The sequence below is a fragment of the Vulpes vulpes genome, chromosome 5, assembly GCF_048418805.1.
Source record: "Vulpes vulpes isolate BD-2025 chromosome 5, VulVul3, whole genome shotgun sequence".
NCBI lineage: Eukaryota > Metazoa > Chordata > Mammalia > Carnivora > Canidae > Vulpes > Vulpes vulpes.
This window is the reverse complement of record NC_132784.1, coordinates 118016183-118034944: the sequence shown is the minus strand read 5'-3', so window position 1 is coordinate 118034944 and position 18762 is coordinate 118016183. Positions and strand designations below refer to the sequence as shown.

The following is an 18762-nucleotide window of genomic DNA, read 5'->3' as shown; positions in this document are numbered from 1 at the left end:
TGGGATATTCCTCAGCCCTCAGAAACGACGAATCCCCACCATTTGCTTCGACGTGGAAGGAACTGGAGGGCGTGATGCTGAGTGAAGTAAGTCAATCGGGGAAGGACAATCATCATATGGTTTCACTCATATGGGAAATATAAGAACTAGTGAAAGGGATTATAGGGCAAAGGAGAGAAAATGAGTGGGAAATATCAGAGAGGGAGACAAACCATGAGAGACTCCTAACTCTGGGAAACAAAGGGTAGTGGAAGGGGAGGTGGACAGGGGGATAGGGTGACTGGGTGATGGGCACTGAGGGTGTATTTGATGGGATGAGCCCTGGGTGTTACGCTATATGTTGGGAAATCAAACTTCAATAAAAACAAATTAAAAAAAAATGTAATGGGTGGAAAGTACTTGGGTGTTCATTACATTTCTTTCCAGTATAAGGTCTGAGTATCTATGCACTTTTAATATTCTTATCTTTACTTTTCTGTATGCTTAAAGCATTCACAAAATAAATTTTTGTACATATAAATATTTGAATCCCAAAACACAAGCATATGCTACTTATGCAAGCACCGTGACAAAAAGTAAGATGGAACCTTTCACTCCACTTTACCTGCTTCTTAAGGAACAGAAATTCCTCCATAAGTCTCCAACTACCTACTCAATCATCTCCCCTCCTGTCAATGTAACTTCTGCTGTTCTACTGTTCATTTTTTCTCATTTGTCTTTTTCCACAGCCTTAAATGGTACCATAATAGCTCATAATCATGCAGTCAGACAAAAGAAAATATAATTAAAAACATAATTCTTTACCTAGGCTCTGTCACTGATTTTTTTTCCTATAAAACATTGTGAGATGTGCATCTACATTAACCACATTAAATCATAAACTCCTAAGGTTAGTGACCTACATACATTATAGTTAATTGCTTTTAATCTTTTTGACAAAAGATTTTGGTTTGACAAAACCAAAACAGATGTAAAATTCATTCACCTATTTCTTTTTCATTTTTCTTTTTAAGTAAGCTCTACACCCAACATGGGGCTTGAACTCACAACTCAAGATCAAATCTCATGCTCTGCTGACTGAGCAGCCAAGCACCCCCACCTGCTCATTTCTTTTTTTTTTTTTTAAGGTTTTATTTATTTTAGAGAAAGAGAGCGTGCATGTGGAAGGGAGAGGTAAAGGGAGAGGGAGAGAGAGAATCTTAAGCAGACTCCCCACTGAGCACAGAGCGGATGCAGAGCTCAATTTCATGACTCTGAGGTCATGACCTGAGCTGAAATCAAGAGTCTAACACTTAAGAGACTGAGCCACCCAGGGACCCGAGCCAACCTATTCATTTCTTTATTCAAGTATTTATAGAACAACTTCTACTTGGCACATAGCACTGAATAAAAGAGATAAATCTCCATCCTCCTGGAGACTACATCATAGTAGAGAAGTCAGACAAGAAACAAGTTAACATACAGCTTCAAGGTTATTACAGATACATAGTAAGAATCTGATGCTACTGTGGTGACTACTTTTTTCCTTTCTTCCTGCTAGGAAACTTCCTTCCATGCTCCCCCCTGAATACTTCCTTGGATTCATTTGGTTTTCTCAGTAAAACTGTAAGTCTCTCTGCAATGTGAACTTTGGAGCTTCATGCGTAGCTAGCTGTTAGGCTTTCACTGCACTCTCAACACTGTAAAATTAGAACGCTACCACAGCATATCAAATGCATGATTTACACTAACACTGGGAAACACATTCTGTACTGCCTTTGTTCCAAAATCCAATGTCTCCTTGTGGTTTATAAATATATATGACTCTTGTTTCCACATAAAGACACAAGGGAGAGTTAGGAAGAGGTGGATATCACAAGTCACTGCCTCCTCATAGAGGAGAATCCTGCTTTTCTCTTCATTCTTTTTTGAACAAACTCCACTGCTCCATCTTTTGTCCTTTTAATGACCACATTTTCTTCATTTTGATAAACAACACATAAAAGACATTTTGATCCCTCAATGTTCCTCCTCCCTGCTAGAACACAGGTTAAAATCACTGTAGCAATCACAATATGAAAAGCTTTTTATCCTCTTAGGAATTTTTAGAAAGAGCCTCCTTTATATTTAATTCTACTGGCCAAATCCGCTGAAACTAGAAATGATTTTTTCTCAGTGCTTAACAATCTAGCACTGAAAACAGAAGCATTTCCAATTCCCTGATTCAAGTGGGAAAATAAAAACAAAAGCAAACTTCCCATACACTGAGAAAATGAGAATCCACAAGCCGCCCCAACATCAGGAACCACCTTGTACTTTACCGTGGGCCGTGCCTTCCACAATTCCGCGCAGGCATCTAACGGGTAGGCAGTAACAGTGCCTTCTCCTTCTCAGTCATCGGAGTCAGAAATGCTGTGGTATTTTCACTGCATTCTCAGTGACTCCACAAGGGTGTCTGTATGCTTGTGAAAGGTAGTTTCCCATTCATCTTTTCACATTTCCAAAGCCAAAGTCCCTCACTTGTCCAGATACTTTACACCCTCACAAAAGGGTAACTGTGTCAAACAACCAACCACAGAAGGGGTGGACTCCAACTACTTCCTCTCATACCTTTCTTTCATACCTTTAACTATGCCTCTCCCAGAATTGTGAAATGAAGTTAATCTTTTGCAAGAACTTCAAAATATATAATTTTGAAATATACAATGCAACCCGCTTCCATGATGGAAGCGGGTCTATATCCCCCAAAAGATGGTGAGGGCTTACTGGTAGTAGTCTTTTCACTGACACCCTGGGGTCTAACTAATCCTTTAAGTGTGACATGCCCACAGTTTTTGAGCTGGTTTAGATTAAATAAATTAACTCAAAATGTTTGTGCTCTTCAAGCTACAGCCTTCCTGTGTTTACTCTACTAATTGCCATTGTTTACACAGTTTGTAGGACATATTTCTCCCTTCATTTTCTGGTTGCATGCCATTCTCCCTAGAACCCTATGCCCCTGGCGATGGACAACCTCTCCTCATTTTGAGTCAAATTGAGTCTCTCATAATCACCATACCTGCTAAACAGACATATTTTCCCTGCCTAGAGGCAATTACTGCCTCATTTCACTTCCAAAATTAAACACTTATTTCTGAGGAGAAATGAACCTGAATTTATTACCATCACTGCCTCAGACACTCGCTGCCAGTTCCATTTGGTATCTATGTCTATTATACACTTGGTTCTCCTATTTCTACATGATTGGGTCTTCATTCTACCCTTACCATGAACAAGGATCTTAGATTTTAGCCCTTATCATTTCTTCATCATGCCACAGGAGTCAAACGATATCCAAGGACAAGGCTGATTCACAGAAGCCTTCCACCAATATTTCATAAACAACCTCCCATAACTAGCACTTAATTGGGGCATCTGTTATAAGTGCACTTATTAGAGTGCCTGGGTCATAACTAGCACTTTTTACGGCACCTGGGTAGCTCAATCAGTTAAGCATCTGCCTTTGGCTCAGGTCATGATCCCAGGGTCTTTTTTTTTTTTTTTTTTTTTTTTTAATTTTTTTTTAATTTTTTATTTATTTATGATAGTCACAGAGAGAGAGAGAGAGGCAGAGACACAGGCGGAGGGAGAAGCAGGCTCCATGCACCGGGAGCCTGATGTGGGATTCGATCCCGGGTCTCCAGGATCGCGCCCTGGGCCAAAGGCAGGCGCCAAACCGCTGCGCCACCCAGGGATCCCATGATCCCAGGGTCTTAAGATCTAGCCCCACATTAGGCTCCCTGTGCAGCTGTGTACCCCCCCCCCACCTCCACTCATATACTCTTTCCCTCATGCACACACATGCTGTCTCCCTCAAATAAATAAAAAAAAAAACTTAAAAAAATAACTAGCACTTATTCCCTAACATTACACTATAATCATCCGCATCCACCTGATAAATGATGGGCAAAATGCAAGAAACAACACCAGGTAAGCCCACAACTATATCAATGTGTCCAGGAAGAAGTCTTATCTTCTATATATAAACATTGAAATGAAAGAATCCAACTATATTAGAAAAATGTCATGCTTCACCTATTCCTAAATTCTTGAGTTGATATAAGAAAAGGAAAAATAGTTATCTTTTGTTTTCCCCACTCATAGTCTTACTTACAAAAAGTGCATAAATGGAATTCAAGTTTTGGAGACACAATTGTTTTAATGAACTACTCTAATTAAATAAGTTCTTTGGAAAGGAGCAAAAGAAATACATAAAGTTGTTCATTCACTATTCTAATTTAATATGCTACATAAAAGGGGTAAGAGACTAGTCAGCCAGGACTTTTGATCCTTCTGAGGTCACTGTGTATTCTAATGCAGACCTGTAATATAATTACTATCGCACACTTCCCTGCTTATCCGATCCTCTGGGTTCCACTTTGTTGAACCTTTCTTATTTATCAGAACTATGATATATAGTAAGACAAACTCATTAGCTAAGGATTTTGAGGGATAATCATAAATATGTTATTTAGATGTTTCAAGAGGTACCACTTATTGTGAACTTCACATAGAGAGTTTAATTAATGTTGCCACTTTCAAAAACAGTTGTTCAAACTTTTGATTGGTTTCTACTAATCAGTGTCTTCAGTAATAATTTAAGATAACTCAATACATCTAAGCATTGAGGTGAGTTGGCAAATGTTAGGGTTCTAGAATTAAAGTATGTTCTTGCTCAGAACTGTTATTAATCTATTTAGCTTCAGAACAGAATGGAAATTTCTCCCAAAAAAAGTCCAGAAGGCCTAATGACTAACATCCACTATTCAATGTACTCCAAACTGGAAATTTTAAATACAAAATTTACATAAGATTTATAATGGAGAGATGCTTGGGTGGCTCAGGGGTTGAGCGTCTGCCTTCAGCTCAGGTCGTGATCCCCGGGTCCTGGGATCGAGGCCCGCATCAGGCCCCCACAGGGAGCCTGCTTCTCCCTCTGCCTATGTCTCTGCCTCTCTCCTGTCTCTCATGAATAAATATTTTTTGAAAAGATTTAAAATGGAATCTCTGCTCAACATAGCATAGTGCTTGGAATAATGGAACATTAAAAGAATAACACAATATTAAGAATTTATATTTGCTGGTGTTCATACCATTCACATTAGCTGTTAAATAGATTTTCTTCAGTCATGCTTTCATCCTGTCCCTATACAATAAAACTTGGTGGGTTCTTTAAAAAAAAAAAAAAAAAAAGATTTATTTATTTATTCATGATAGACACATAGAAAGAGAGGCAGAGATGCAGGCAGAGGCAGCCCGATGCGGGACTCGATCCCGGACCCTGGGATCACAACCTGAGCCGAAGGCAGACACTCAACCACTGAGCCATCCAGGTGTCCCAGAACCTGGTGGGTTCTTAACTTCTGAAAGCATAACAAGTAAACTTTTCTGAAGACCGTGACATCAACCTGTACCATTTACTCCATCATGGCAGTATCCTCATTCTCCCTCACATTGGTCATGACACACAGCCCAATGTGCGTTCCTCCTCTATTTACCTGAATGCTACCCATCTTTAGGATGCACATTGAATTTTCTCCTTTACCACTTAATATTCCAAGGTCTGCCCTTTCTCAACTCTTCCTACCATAGTCTGAACCACAGTACTTAGTGCTTCGTATTTTTTCCAATGATTTCTTCTTCCCTCCTCTCCTCACATGGACTCAAAAGAAGTGACCACTTCTCATGAATTATTCTCAGCTTTTCCCCTATTTTTCATCAAATTATCTTCAAATATTTACTGAATATGCTATTCATATTTTACATTATTTTGAATGCCATAGAAAATATAATCATATAACATACATTATATAATAACATAATATATCCTATTATAAAGAGGAAACCAAGCTATCACTTGTAAACAGATTATGTGTTCTGCTCTTCAAGGATTGCACAAGCCACATGACCTCCTCCACAGAGGCAGTTACTCAGTTTGGCTACAGATGGCTCACTGTGGTTGACATCTTTAGCTATGCATATTAATGCACAATTTATTTTGGCTAAAAACAGGACATTAGCATTCCTCAGAACTGTGATGACATGCTTAGCAACTTGGTACAACAATTTCATTTAAAACAATCCACCCAGAAGTTGGATGGATATGTCCTCTCTTAAAGTGTGCGGATTATAATTTCTGCAGCATAATTCACCAACCATTAACAAACCTCATAAAATGTACACTAAACACAAACTTTTTCCTTCTTAAAGCATAATAATATTCACCAAGTACTAGCAATAACATGTGTAAATCCTCAAAAAATAGGATCAAATGATAAAACCATAGTTTGATATTTGTCAAGGCAGTCCAAAACCAGAAAACTGCTTTCATCAAAGCAAAACTTTAAAAAATAATTACTGCAAATAAACAGACATGAAAATATATTTGTACTCTAGTACAGCCATACAAAGAGAGAAGGATCACAAATCAGTAACCTGAATTTACATACGCTATGCATTAACACTTCTGAACTGCCTCTCATATGGCAAATTCCAACTTTTATACCTTGAATGATTAACACACACCTTGAGCTGTCACATAGTCTTGTAGCCTGTGATCTAATAGTTCCAATTAGGCTGTGTTTGCAAATAGCTTACTGAATTGCCCTCTTATTTCATTTAAAAGTTAAAAAAATAAATCCATTAGTAAAAAACAAAGGTCACCTAAACTTTATGAACTCATTACATATGCTGGAAGCTATGAATTTTTATTTCAATCAGATGCTCACTGGAATTAAGATAATCACCTATATGTTGAGTTGGAAAGGAAAAAAATACTTTTTAAAAATATATATGAAATGCTTTAAGTATATTAAACCTTGTGTACAAACAACAAAATTTCATAAGGATTTTAGCTTCTTGTAGCTTTCTATGAATGGAAGCCACTTATAATTTACTCATATTTTACAGTTATACATATGCACATTTTCAAGAATGTCTGTAAGGCAAATCGGATTTTAAAATTATACTTAATCACCTTTACATTACTTTCCATTTTTTTCATAGATCCTATCCACATTTTTCATTACCATTTATTTCCTTCCAATCATTTTTTAATCCTTCCTGTCAAGTTTAAAAACATATAAATCTACACATTAAAATTTTTCCCAACTTTTATAATCACAGAATTCCCAATCACATGTTCACATAATAAAGCCTGCCACTCACTTCTTTTGTTTTATGTAAGTAGAAATCTGCTCCTAACAGTTGCTCCATGAATTTTACTGAAAAATATGACTTTACTGAACAAATGACAGAAATGCTGTATTTCTATCACAATGTTTTATAATCAATTTTTTAAATCTTTATTTTTAATTGGAGAAAAAAAAGACAACGTGGCTTATTGTTTTATATTCAGAGAAGACCAGATCTCATCTACATAAATTTTATTATATTCTGTTTTACAAACAAGATCTCATCTTCATTTGCTAAATTATTCTCTCTCCTTTTCGACTCTGAGTTCTATTCCTGACAGTGAACAAAGTTATCAACTTCATCATCTGTATTTTCAAAATCTAACAGAGTGGCTAGCTCAGAGTAGAAGTTCAGAGTTTTCCTAAGGAACAAAAAAGAACCCAGCAACATAACATTCTTGTTTGAGCAATATTGAGTAGGAAAGGTATAAAGCCAGTGTTCTTGGACCTTCGTTTTATTTACACTAAATTTCAAAACTAAAGTCTTGCCAAGAAAGTTAATTTTTTTTAAATTTAGGAATATGTGAAATTTATAAACACACACACACACACTTTCTTGAACCTAAAAATTTAAGAAATGGCCTATTTAAAAACATGATCTCCCATTTTTAAAAAAAGATGCTAAATTTGGAGTCAGCAGATCTAGTATCCTATATGAGACTCATTGCTCAGTAATTTTGTGACCTGGAGTCACCTAAAGTCCCTAATTTCAGTTTTCTCATTGACAAATGGAATTAGCAATGATGGCACTATCCCTACTTGCCTATCATAATTTTTATAAAGATGAAAAGTAATGTTTATCTACTACTTTCAATTTCAAAGCACTACCACTGCCAAATATGATTTTTACTTTATGAATAGTTTTATATCATAAATAAGAAAACTGAATATTTAGAAAAATAGAGTGATCTCAAAAGAAATTGTGAAAGGGATTATAAAGGAAAGGAGGGGAACTGAGTGGGAAAAATCAGAGAGGGAGACAAACCATGAGAGATTCCTAACTCTGGGAAACGAAAAAAGGGTAGTTGAAGGGGAGGTGGGCATGGGGTTGGGGTAACGGGGTGACAGGCACTAAGGGGGGGGCACTTGATGGGATGAGCAATGGGTGGTATACTATATTTGGCAAATCAAACTTCAATAAAAACAAGTGAAAAAAATAAAAAAATATTTTTTAAAAAAAAGGAAGAAAAATAGAGCAATCAGACCAAATCACAAGTAAGTAGCTGAGCTAGGGTTCATATCCACATTTCCTAATCTAAAATCCCACATTAGGAATCAGAAAAGACCCCGAATAGCCAGGGGAATTTTAAAAAAGAAAACCATAGCTGGGGGCATCACAATGCCAGATTTCAGGTTGTACTACAAAGCTGTGGTCATCAAGACAGTGTGGTACTGGCACAAAAACAGACACATAGATCAATGGAACAGAATAGAGAACCCAGAAGTGGACCCTGAAATGTATGGTCATCTAATATTCGATAAAGGAGGAAAGACTATCCATTGGAAGAAAGACAGTCTCTTCAATAAATGGTGTTGGGAAAATTGGACATCCACATGCAGAAGAATGAAACTGGACCACTCTCTTTCACCATACACAAAGATAAACTCAAAATGGATGAGAGATCTAAATGTGAGACAAGAGTCCATCAAAATCATAGAAGAGAACACAGGCAACACCCTTTTTGAACTCGGCCACAGTAACTTCTTGCAAGATACATCCACAAAGGCAAAAGAAACAAAAGCAAAAATGAACTATTGGGACTTCGTCAAGATAAGAAGCTTTTGCACAGCAAAGGATACAGTCAACAAAACTAAAAGACAACCTACAGAATGGGAGAAGAGATTTGCAAATGACATATCAGATAAAGGGCTAGTTTCCAAAATCTATAAAGAACTTAATAAACTCAACACCAAAGAAACAAACAATCCAATCATGAAATGGGCAAAAGACATGAAGAGAAATCTCACAGAGGAAGACATGGACATGGCCAACATGCACATGAGAAAATGCTCTGCATCACTTGCCATCAGGGAAATACAAATCAAAACCACAATGAGATACCACCTCACACCAGTGAGAATGGGGAAAATTAACAAGGCAGGAAACAACAAATGTTGGAGAGGATGCGGAGAAAAGGGAACCCTCTTACACTGTTGGTGGGAATGTGAACTGGTGCAGCCACTCTGGAAAACTGTGTGGAGGTTCCTCAAAGAGTTAAAAATAGGCCTGCCCTACGACCCAGCAATTGCACTGTTGGGGATTTACCCCAAAGATTCAGATGCAATGAAACGCAGGGACACCTGCACCCCGATGTTTCTAGCAGCAATGGCCACAATAGCCAAACTGTGGAAGGAGCCTCGGTGTCCATCGAAAGATGAATGGATAAAGAAGATGTGGTTTATGTATACAATGGAATATTACTCAGCAATTAGAAACGACAAATACCCACCATTTGCTTCAACGTGGATGGAACTGGAGGGTATTATGCTGAGTGAAATAAGTCAATCGGAGAAGGACAAGCAGTGTATGTTCTCATTCATTTGGGGAATATAAATAATAGTGAAAGGGAATATAAAGGAAGGGAAAAGAAATGTTGGGAAATATCAGGAAGGGAGACAGAACATAAAGACTCCTAACTCTGGGAAACGAACTAGGGGTGGTGGAAGGGGAGGAGGGCGGGTGTTGGAGGGGAATGGGTGACGGGCACTGAGGCGGACACTTGACGGGATGAGCACTGGGTGTTTTTCTGTATGTTGGTAAATTGAACACCAATAAAAATTAATTTAAAAAAAAATAAAATCCCACATTATTTCCACTTTTCCAAAGGGCCATCTGATGATTAACTTATAAAGAAACATCAGAGATTTCAAATTGCTTTACAACATGAATTTTTATTTCCTTACTCTCTTTACTCGTTTTTTTTTTTCTTTACTCATCTTTAAAATGTGGATACCACCTCATAAAAGAGAATGAAATGACAAAATGAATATAGAGGGCCTTAGTGCAGTCTGAAATGCATAGTGTTCAAACTCAGATCTCTCCTTTCTGTGACCAAAGATCAATCTCTTCTACTGAAGAAAAAAGGCAAGAAACACTTGTAGAAAAGTAGTTGCTTCCTTATCAAAGGTAACTAGAACTACTTCAAAGTAAATTCATAGGAATATCAGCAAGAGTATACACCCTAGATCTGATGCCTTATTGATGAACTTGATATTGGCATTTTTAAGGAAAAGAATTATAGTTCTAATAGATTATTTACATTTTTGTCTTTAATGTATTATCTTTGACATATCTGTAAGTAAAAGCTTACTTTTATCTACGCTAATTAAGATATGGAATAGGAGTGAATGTTAGACGTTTTCTCAAGAGATGTGAACAATGAGCAAGTTAACTCATCACTGTATTGAGTTTACTGATCCAGTAAATGATTTTGTTTAGGTGCAGGTATCTGCTTTCACAGCAGAACATCTGTTCTTACCCAGCTACATCATCATACTGGTTGCAATAATATGAACAGCCTTAGTAGATATTTTAAAAGTTGGATATGGAGAAAGTCACCTGAAACATGTAGTCATTTAAAAGCTGAAAGTGAAAAAAAAAAAAAAAGCTCTGGTTCTAATGACTAAGCTAATACATAGAGAACATATATTTTATATGTTCAGAAACATATAAAATAACGAAGTAACGAAGGTCCAAGAACACTGGCTTTATACCTCTCCTACTCAATATTGCTCAATATGTTACACAGGGAACATCCAAGTCATGAGAAAAATGTTGCAAACTGGATCTTGTCGAAAATGAAAGCTAAATAAATGTGGTGTTTCTAAACATATTTAAGTAAGATTTTTTTAAATGAGTATTTCTATTCCTTCAAATTCATCAGAAAACTATTTTAAGTGAAAATAAATTAATTTTGTTACAGTCGGGGTATTCTTATTTAAATATTATTAATGATATCATATGGATTATCAGAGAATAATCTGGAAAAAAAAGTCCTTTATCTTTGGACTATAAGAACATTATATTTAGAATCAAGGGACTCTATTTCTCTTCACTGGATTCATATAAAAACTGTCAGTTAAAGCACACATGATAGTGACAAAGGACGTATTAAAACTAACCAAATTAGGGATGCCTGGGTGGCTAAGCAGTTGAGCGTCTGCCTTCGGCTCAGGGCGTGATCCTGGAGTCTTGGGATCAAGTCCCATATTGGGCTCCCTGCATGGAGCCTGCTTCTCCCTCTGTCTGTGTCTCTGCCTCTCTCTCTCTCTCTCTCGAATAAATAAAATCTTTTAAAAGAAAAACTAATCAAATTTGTCATCATAGGCATAAAGGCATTTCAAATCATCATTGTTTTTTAAAACCAAAAATTCCCATCATGTCAAAAAGTAGAATGCCAAGGCTAAAGGTATAAAAATCAAGAATCTTAGTCCTTTATTCATTCTATCACAAAACTGTTCAACCAAAAGAAAAAAAATGTTCAATCACCTGATGAAGAATTTTTTAATTACTTAAATGTTAATTATAACATAAATTTACAAGCTTAAAAAAAAATGGTACAAAACGGTACATTAAAAAAAAAAAAAAAAAAAAAACGGTACATTAAAGGTAAAATCTTCTCTACCACCAAGCCTTACTTTCCTCAATCAACCAGTGTGAAGTTTTGCTTTGAATTTTCCTAGAGGTTGCCAGTATAGTATCAAGTTTCAATTTATAAATTTAAAATATTACATTTTTTCAGCTTACTATAAAAGCTACAATGTTTCAAGACCACCTTACATTACCACTACTTTAGGCCATAGCCAAGAAATATTTAATGCATATATCTTAACATGCAATAAAATATATATACACATATACCTATAGATAGAGAGGTGATACCTTGTATGAATTCTTTCACCTGTTAGAACATTCTTAAGCTGCCCTCATACTCTCTCCTGATATCTTGTCTAGGTACAAAATTCATCTTATCATCATATCTGGAAATTTAAAGAAATCACTCCCTAACTACCGTCTTCTGTGTTGATAATGAGTATGGTAGCTGTTTGATTTCTCATCTTTTCGTAGATGGTACCATGTTTCTCTGTTGAAGTCTTTTAGGTTTTCTTCTCATCTTTGGAAATCTGGTATTTCCTCAGGATGTACCTATCAGTTATTTGATTCATCTTGCATGGTCAGTGGTAGGCATGTACAATCTGAAGACTTCAATCTTTCTTTACTTCAGAGAAATGTTTTTCTAGAGCTTATCTCTATCATCTTGATTCTTTCTTTCTGGAGCTCCTAACTAGAGCTCTTAGGTATACTCTTCATTATTTTTAATATTTCTTTTAGATCCCCAGAGCTCCCAGAGCTCCCAGAGTTATAAATAACTACCTCCCTGAAATGTCTACAACTCCATGGGCAGGTATCCAGAAAGAGCTCCCATATAGAAGATAAAATCCCCTTGTGCTCACTTTGGCAGCACATATACTAAAATAGGAGATAAAATGCCCCTTTCTCAGCCTCCACATCACCAAAGAAAGTAGAAAAGAAGAAAATCTCAGAATTTTACACATTTCTGGGTGCATTCTCATCCTTTTCTTCCTTAACCACTCCCAAACGCAAGCTTTATTTAGGACTATATATACAAATTAGATCTGTAGTCACCAGTAAACATTCCAGATTCTCAAGTTATCCATAATTCCCAGACCCTAATCCCTCAATGGGAGGAAAACCTACCAAATGATCCCCTCCCCTCATGATCCATGCTCTGACCTTCTGCTACATCATTTCTCTCCATAACATTTATTACCAGCTATCACACTATATATTTGTCCCTCTTAATAGACTACACATTCCACAAGGGGAGAATTTCTGTCTACTTTGTTCATTCTTATATGCCCAGAGTCTAGAATAGTGTCTGAAATACAGTAAGTAGTTGAGTAATTTTTTTTATTTAATTTAGTTCTTAGTATGGAAAAATCCTGGGTCTTTTCCTGACCATCAAGCAGACCCACTGAAATTTGAATATGGTAATTACTTATGAAATATCCTTTTCAATATTTCTCAAGAATAAGAAAAATTTTTGTAAGTTCTTTATATTCCCTGAATGAGTTCTTTCCTATTAGGTCAGGTGTTTTTGTTGTTGTTTTATTTTTCAGTAGGTCACCTGCATCCTTCATGTGGTATTATTGCTTAAAATGTCAAGTGTGTCTCTCAAACCAGTCATTTATGGTGAATGTCTCCATAACTTACTAGATAATCAACAAAGGTTCTTCTGTGTTTGTAGACATTCTGCTTCCCCATTAGTCCTCTCCTTTGAATGAGAGATGGGATGGCAGAGGGTCAGTGTCCAAGTTCAGGACAGCTTTCCAGGACAGTAAGAGATCAGTGAAGTTGACACATGGTTGAGCAATGTATTGTTTTCTCCTTTCAATCACTCTCTCGTGTGAGAAGGGCATTACTTCTAATCCTCTTCCAAAGGCCCTAGTTTTCTCATGAGGGGCCAGTAGGCAGCTCATCCTGTCACCTGGAGAATGCTTTGGCTTTGGCTAGAGGGAAAGAAAAATCAAGCCTCTCCCCACCCACCATCTTCCCATTGGAGATTAGAAAATAGTCAACTAGTTGTACTGATTCCTACTGCAGTTCTTTAATCTGTAGTTTGATCACTACCCACAACCCATGACTGCTTTCTGGATTTGTTCATTCCTAGCTTAGAGCTCACAGAGATCCCCCAAGGAAGCCATTTGTACAGCAGTTTCCTTGGGTCTTTTTCTGTCATCTTTTTCCCATTTTTCTATCTTCTAGGAATGCAACATGCCAACTTATACTATTGGTGGTCTCTTACCATTTTCTGGAACCACTATATTTTCAATCTTTTAAGAAGTGGGATTTTTAGAAAGAAGAGGTGAACTTACTGTGCCCAGTCTTCCTTTTTAAGAGGAACTATGTTGCAGTCTTTGCTTAGAATTAGAGGTGCAAGACCTTTGCGCTGCATCAGGAAGCAAGAGAATATTCTCTCTTCTAAACATTCCTCCAGCTACTCCACCATCAGGAAGGTCTTACCGGTTTTCTTTCTCTATAGGTTCTAGCACCCTGACACTGGGCACAGCTCTACTTTCTTTCTCACCAGTTTTTCTTAACAGATTTTCCCCCTTGGTTTCTCTCACCAGAAATGGAAGATGTAGCAGGCTTATCCACCTAAGTGGTGCCCAGTTAAGTCATGTTGCCTACCTGAGGAATTTCATTTTTGATTTTGTTTTTTTAATAAGTGAGAGTGTTTATATTCAAGTTTAGGTGGGTTTGTTTTTTGGGGTTTTTTAGCCCCTAAAATATGGCCATGTTTTTGTTAAATAAAATATTTTGTATCAGCCAAGAAACTGATTAACATATGGGCCATCAATACCAAAAATAATATGACCAAAAAAAAAAAAAACCCACAAAGCACCTTAAATCCACTTTCATTATTAATATTTGGTTCATTATCAGCATTCTGAAGAATGATGAAGTCACTTCATATATTACAAAATTTGAGAATTCTCAGATTAGGGACAAGTCTTTAAATCTCTCCCTGTATTTGTCCCAGGCTATACATCAAAAGAGAGAAAGTAAATCAACAACAAAAACAACAAAAAATGCTGTTGTTGCTATTTAGAAAGCAACTGTTCAGTGTCTGTGTCGGAAAGCAAGCCCAAAGAGAGAGCTGCATTGTTGAGATTTATTCTGTTAATGGACTGGCAAAAAGAGATAGCTATAAACTCCTCTTGGCACCAAAAGTCTAGGCTTGGAGCCAGTAGATTCTTAAGGTTTATTTGGAGCAGTGCACATCTTGTCAGCCAGCAGAGTGGACGATTTAAATACCATCCTCTTCACACAGATATCTGAGTTGTCCAAGGGTGTGAGGGTGTGTGTGTGTGTGTGTGTGTGTGTGTGTGTGTGGCAGGGGTAGGAGAAAGCTGACAAATTTAGTTAAGGAAGTAAAAATCCCCTTCCCTAAAACTTGTGTCTGAATGATGATACCTCTCCAATCCTTCATCGCTAGACTGGTATCATTTAAGAGCCAGAATATTCTTAGGCAAATATAGTCATAATTCTGAACAAAAAGTATCAGAGAAATTCTAATCTTGTCAAGAACTGATACAAGAGGGGATCCCTGGGTGGCTCTGCTGTTTAGCGCCAGCCTTCGGCCCAGGGCGTGATCCTGGAGACCTGGGATCGAGTCCCGCATCGGGCTCCCTGCATGGAGCCTGCTTCTCCCTCTGCCTGTGTCTCTGCCTCTCTCTCTCTCTGGGTCACTCATGAATAAACAAATAAAATTGTAAAAAAAAAAAAAAAAAAAAAAGGAACTGATACAAGAGAATATTCTATATAACCCGTAAACTACAAAAGTAATAGTATTGAGTTACACATAAATATCAAACTTACAAGTAATAAATCCATGTAAATTAAAGCACTCAAGAACATCCTGCGTCTATCCCTGTCCTGCAGAGAAAAACTGCTTACTCAATCCGAATATTTGAAGACAATCTGACCCAGAGTGTGTTATATCCTCTTCAGAAGATGCAAGAAGTTTACTTCCTCATGGACATACAGTGGCAATTATTCCCAAAATTTCATCCATCTTCTCCCTTCAACCAGAAGCTTTCAGCCTCAATCCACAGGTCTCACTTCCCAATCTGACCCCCTGTTAATTCAGGAATGAGGAACTGGCCATTTGGTGGACAGGATTAGGGAAGGTGCCTTCCTAGAGTTTAGAATTACAACTCAGATGACATTTTTACTTGTGGGAGAAAAAAATAAAAGTAATGTTACTATTAATACTATAAATTAAAAAAAAATACTATAAATCAAATGGCTCCTGATTGCTCCCTTAGAACCCAACAGCTTACGATAGTGTACCTATATAAAAAAACAAGCTGAGGTCAAGCTTTAGAAGTTAAATCTTATCCAGGTTGCATTATATTGCAACTTAAAAAAGCACCTAATAAACTTAATAATACCTTCTCATGCAAATGTTCAGAGAATCTTCCTAATAATACAATGCTTTTGGCAGAGAATACATTATTATATTCAAACTTCAATTGGTGTCCGTGCCACAGAAAGTTTAAATGACTTGCTCAAGCTCATCTCATCAGTAATGGAAATGCTTTCCTTTAATTGACTAGTGAGACAGACCTGCCCCCACACTCCCAACTCCTTCTGTAAGTGTCCAAATTCCTATTATGCTTCATCATTTCCAGCCCAAATCCTTTTCTTTTCATGAAGATAGTCATGATGCCCATGCACCTCCCATCAGTGATAGTGATGTGTTCTTTCTTTGACCTCACAGCATTTTATCTCTGTTGCTACCAAAAGTAAACAGATTTGGAATCAGGAGTTTTAGGGTGAATTCTTGATTATTTACTATCAGGATGATCCTAAGAGGTAAAGTAACCATGGTAACCACCTGAACACTAGTTTTCTAATTATTATAGTAGAGAAAACAGAATATATGCCCATGAAATTATTTGGAAATTTAATTTTGATAAAACAAGTAGGAAAGAACTATGTCAACTGTAAAGCCCTGTAAAAGTTACTTTTTCATATATATACTTTTTTTCTTTCTCATATACAATTTTTGTTTCCCCTATTTTATTTCCTGGAAGAAAGGCTCCACATCCAATGAATTCTTGGTTCTCTCAGAGCATTCAATGTGGGCTTCACAACAGGCATTTGATATAAACTTGCAAAATGAATGAGGAACTAAAGGTACGACTACATTAAATAAGTTTCATAAAGCAGAATGTTCACCGCAACCTGCTAAATGCAGGAGGCCAAAATCTGACTTCGACTCCTCTCCAATCTCATTATCTATCTTTCTTTCCTCCACCACTTCAGCCAACCTAGATTTACCACAGATTCCTTTAATACACCTTACATTTTCCTGGCTCTAGGTCTTAGACCAAATCATCACCCCTTTCCATGCCCTTCACCTGTTCAAACACTGTCCATCCTTAGCTCAAAATAACTCACATGCCTTTTTCTCCATGAAGCTTTTCTTAATCTCACCCACTGGAAGGACACTTCCTATTCTGAAGTCCAGAGCGTTAATCCATCTCTCTCATAACTCTTATCATTTGACCACATATCGTGGTGCCTTGTGCATGTATTCTCACTTCATACACTTTGATGTTAAGATTAGCATTATGTTTTAATTATCTTTATATTCTTCCAAACATGTATTAAAATATTTTCCATATAACAGGTATTCTAATGATATATGTGGCTTCAAAGTCTGACTGCATGCTTCTGCTTTATAGATTGCCAAAAAAAATGGCATTTCATGAAATGACCTATTGTTGGAAGTCATTATGACCATACATTCCTGTCAATGTCATATAGTACAAGCAGAAACATATCTTCACCAAAATTTTAAACACTACAACTACATACACAAATTACTTATAATCCAATGTCTGCTACGATTTGAATGCAGCATGTTCTTATTAATTGCAATGTTATATTAAAGATGACTTATCTGAGTACTTAATAGGACTTTTGGATAAGAACAGTAAATGATACTTCAGAAAACAAGCAGAAGTTAACACATTTTTAATTTACATCATTTTAATCCCTCATCAGAGTAAGTATCCCAGCTAATATAACAGCTATCAATAATCATCAATGCTGTTATTATCATAAAATAGATTTCATTTATAACAAGGGTACACAAGTCTCCTCTCTCAGGGATATTTAAATCACATAATTCTTCATCGCCTGCTGTCAGTTCCTTCCTGGGCTTTCACAGACATAATACACACATAGCCTACCAACAGCTGTCCTGCAGACAAAGTGATTTCCGTGCCTTCTCACTGCGTAGAAGCCACCAGATTTCTTTTAAAAATGTATTCTTCTAGCCTCTCTATTCTCACTTATATTATCTCATCTTCACTATAATTATTTCTTAACTTCAGAGAATTTCTGAGTTTTGTGCTGTTTTGGGTTTTTTGCCTCTTCTCCCTGAATGTCCCCAAATCTCTACCTATTAAAATATATATCTTTTTGTTTAATGTAGTGCCTTTACGTGCTGGGTTAACATTAACTGACTTCTTGAGGATTAATTTTCTATCCTTAGAGTAAACAGTGTTGAGCTCATCTGTGTCACTAGTGGCCCCTTTATGCTTTGATAGGTCAGGAAGGTTTACCCAAAGACTTGAAGAAATAAATTGTGGTCTTCTGAGAAGACACCCACCAATGGTGAACCTGCTCTCATCACTTCTTCACTTTATGAACTAACTTAGTCTGTTATTAATGACTCTCAACTAAAGAGTGAAGCATGCCTTCACAGTATGTATCAAAATTGCTGGCAGGGAAAGAGGATATACAGTTTGGAAAAGTGTATTCAATTTTGTGTTAAAATTGTATTTATAATGTGAAAATATTGTCTGTTTTTCCCTCCCATTACAGGTATGATCGCAGTTAAGAGTACCTTAAGTTTGGTAGGCAGGAATATGAACTTTAAACTAATAACACTGCTTACTAAACAATAAATATCACTGCATATTACACTATTAATTTGGGTTGTACGGGACA

At 36.7% G+C, this 18762-nt stretch overlaps 1 protein-coding gene across 9 annotated transcripts in view; it reads right to left on the bottom strand.

Moving 5' to 3' along the window:
- PCLO (piccolo presynaptic cytomatrix protein) overlaps positions 1–18762 on the bottom strand; it is a 383872-nt gene that overhangs the window by 357190 nt on the left and 7920 nt on the right. The gene's annotated exons all lie outside the window — the stretch shown is intronic.